A 3499-nucleotide genomic window follows, 5' to 3' on the forward strand; every position below is an offset into this window, starting at 1 on the left:
TCAGAGTGACCTTGACTTGATGCAGCGCTGGAAACAAGGAGCAAGGAATAGGCCCGGTTTTCTACCCAGTGTCGGGGAGAGCCACTCAGGGTCTCAGGGACACGCCCTCCCGTGGCCCTTTCCCAGGAAGCTGCCGGCGGATGCGCCTGCCCAAGCCATGAGGGGCCGGGTCCATGAGCTCCACCTGGGAAATGGAGGGGGGTGGGATCCCAGGGTGCCAGCTGTGCCACACGGGCAGCACCTCAAGGCACAATGGCCCCAGGGCTGTCTCCCCAAGACCCCCGGCCTGGCTCCGTCCTCTTGGTCAGCAAGTGGTCCAGACTCTCATCTGTGTCTGACTGTCCAACCACTGGCGGATGAAGCTCCGCTCTCCCCTCCTTGCCCTGCTGTGGGACGAGGACACGAGGACGTGCTCCGTAGCCCGGAGGCTGGCTCTGACCTCTGGGAGCCGGAGCTGGTCTCAGTGTGCGCAGAAGCAGGAAACGCAGGACGACCCACTCCCCAGCCACGTGCCGCCTGGCGTGCGGGACCTGGCCACACCACAGCCCTGCCCGGCGCCTCAGCCACGATGTCCTTCCCCCGAAGGGCTGGTGGTGGCTTTAAAACACCCACTGATGCTTTGATACCCGTCTCTTCAAGAGGTGGAGTTTCACTCCTCTCTCCTTGAGTGGGGGCTGAACTTAGCAACCTGCTTCTAACGTCAGGGCAGGTTTGCTCGTTCCGGATCCCGAGGGAGGACTCCCACCGTGCGGGGGATGGCACGGTTGTCACTATGCCAACCACCCTGAACAGGCGTCCGACACTTCTGCCCACCACACGGTGGGCTGCAGTTCCGCCAACTGCAGAGCCAGTGAGACAGAACACACCCACGGCAACAAGTCACATGCAGTGGCTCATGCCTCTGACGGGGATGGAGGCAGCCTGGGACCCAGGCTCCCAGGGCTGCGGAGTCCCCACTGCGTGTGCCCACTTGCACTGCAGCTGAGGACCCGGCATGCTGTCGTTTAGGCCTCTGAGTGTTGGGGTGACTGGCTACCCACCAGCGGCTGTCTCCTGCTGTCAGCCCGCAGGGACAGGGTTCACCGTCAGAGATGGTGCCACTTCTCTGCTTGGGGAGCTGCCACCCCACAGTGGCTGTGGTGGACTCTTCAAGGCCTGGTGACCATGGTGTCTCCCACTCAGCTTTTCATAGCTGAACCTTTTTTTGTTTGGTCAACTTTTTCTTTTATTATTGTCAGTGACATACAGGTAACATCAATGTATCATCTCAGCAGTTTTTATTTAAGTGCACTGCTCAGCGGCACTAAGCACATTCGCACTGCTGCGCAGCCATCACCACCGTCACCTCCAGAACCTTCTCCTCTTGCCCAGCTGAAGCTCCGTCCCCACTACACACGGACTCCCCGGCCTCTCCCCCCCGGCCCCTGGCGCCCACTGTTCTCCCTTCTGTCTCTGTGATTTCTACTACGCCACAAAACTCACACAGGTGGGATCACATGGCATTTGTCCTTTGGTGTCTGACTTACTTCATGGAGCACAATGTCTGCCAGGGTCACCCAGGTGGGAGTATGTGTCAGAGTCTGAATAATGTTCCACAGTTTATTCTTTTTTTGGTTTTTTGGAGATAGGGTCTCACTCTGTAGCCTGGGCTACAGTGCAGTGACGTCGTCATAGCTCACTGCAACCTCGAACTCCTGGCTCAAGCAATCTTCCTGCCTCAGCCTCTTGAGTAGCTGGGACTACAGGCATGAGCCACCACACCCGGCTAATTTTCTGAAATCTTTATAGAGATGGAGTCTTGCTATTTTGCCCAGGCTGGTCTCAAACTCCTGGCCTCAAGCAATCCACCTGCCTTGGCCGGCCAGAGCACTGGGATTACAGGTGTGAGCCACTGTGCCTGCCACGGTTTATTATTTGAGTGTTTAAGTGTAGGGGAAGGTGACTTAATCCTCACCTGGTGTGGCCTCAGGCCCTGTTTATAATTGACTATGTCATTGCCATAGAGACTGTTCTGTCAGTCTTATGAGCTCTATTCTAACATTCACGCTGGCCCGTTGTGTCTAAACCCCAGAAGGGAGGGGGTATAATGAAGTATGTCTGACCTCTCCCCCACTCATGGCTGGGAGCTCAATTTTTCAGGTTTCTCTGGGGTCCCCGTGGCCAAGAGGGGGTCTGTTCAGTCAGTGGGGGGCTTAGGAATTTATTTTTTGTTTACATGCTAGAACTCCTCGCCTGCACATGCTGCCTGTCAGGCAAGAGTTTTCCAAGGGTCCTGCAAATTCACTGAAGGAATAAATAAGTGGATGTGGCTGGTGTCCACCAGCGACACCACTTCAGCCCAGGCATCAGCCAGCGCAGGAAGGCTGTCACCAAGTCACTGAATGGGAGGGAGGAGCAATCTCGGCTGACTGCAAAGAACTTCTTCAAAAACAAAGTTAATTAGACTTGGGTCTATAATTGCAAATTCCGCGCAGTCGCTTTTAGCTGGCAGGCACCTTACCAACTTCCGGGTTCTTGATCCCTGAGTCAACAGGAATTGGCACGAGAGGGAAAAAGGAATTTATACAGGCCAGGCTTTGGGGGGCAGTTTGCTTGAACAAAAGGCAGACAGTGCGGGTTAACGGGGGACCAGGCTGTCTCTCCCAACAAAGGGCTGGGGAGCTTTCAAAGGGCAGAGAGAGCAAGTTTGATGCCAGCGTTGAAAGCACAGTACGCAGAGCCCGCGTGTTGGCGGCTGCCCGCCCCAGATCACGCTTCCTCGCGCACCGCGCGTCTCCACCCTTGGCCTGATCTTTAGACTTGAAATGAGACAAAAGGTCTCCGTCAACTTCGGGCTTCGCTTGGCAGTAGCCAGTGGTGCGGGCTTCGGGCAGCCGCTCCAGGGGCTGTCACCTGCCGTTGGAGGAGGCCGAGCTGCCTTCCGCGAAGGCGCTACGTTTCCAGCCTGCGCTCGCTGGCGCTGAAAGCCGACCTGAGCCGGCTCAAGGCCGGGGCAGCAGGCCCAGGACAGCAGGCCCGGGGCAGGCAGAGCCGACAGGGCCCGGCCCAGGGACGCGTGTGCGGTCACGCCTCGGCCGGCCTCGCTTAGCTCCAGCCACCGCAAGGCCAGGTCGTTTTAGAATTTCGCGGAAGGTCTGGCCACAGGTTTCACCAACAGCACCTGGGCAGTGATGAAATGCACCCTCCACAAACGTGATGCATTTGATAAACTCAACAGCTTTAGAAAGTTAAGCGAAAAAGACGACCACGGTGGGGCCAAGGTCGCAGATTCCCCACGAGCGGGCGACGGCGACCCCGCTGGTGGCCGGCGGGCAGGTCCTTGGCAATCCGGATCGGAGCCTCCGCGCGCACTTCCGGAAGAGACGCGCCCGGCCCCTCCGCGTGTCCCCGCGGCTCCTCCCCCGCGGCGGTCGGCCAAGCTGGGGGCCGGGCCGGGGCGGGGCCGGACGGGCTGGGGCGGGGACCGGCGCGGTGGCGCGGACGGCGCGGGGCGGGGACC

The sequence above is a fragment of the Lemur catta genome, chromosome 1 (assembly GCF_020740605.2).
Source record: "Lemur catta isolate mLemCat1 chromosome 1, mLemCat1.pri, whole genome shotgun sequence".
Taxonomy (NCBI): domain Eukaryota; kingdom Metazoa; phylum Chordata; class Mammalia; order Primates; family Lemuridae; genus Lemur; species Lemur catta.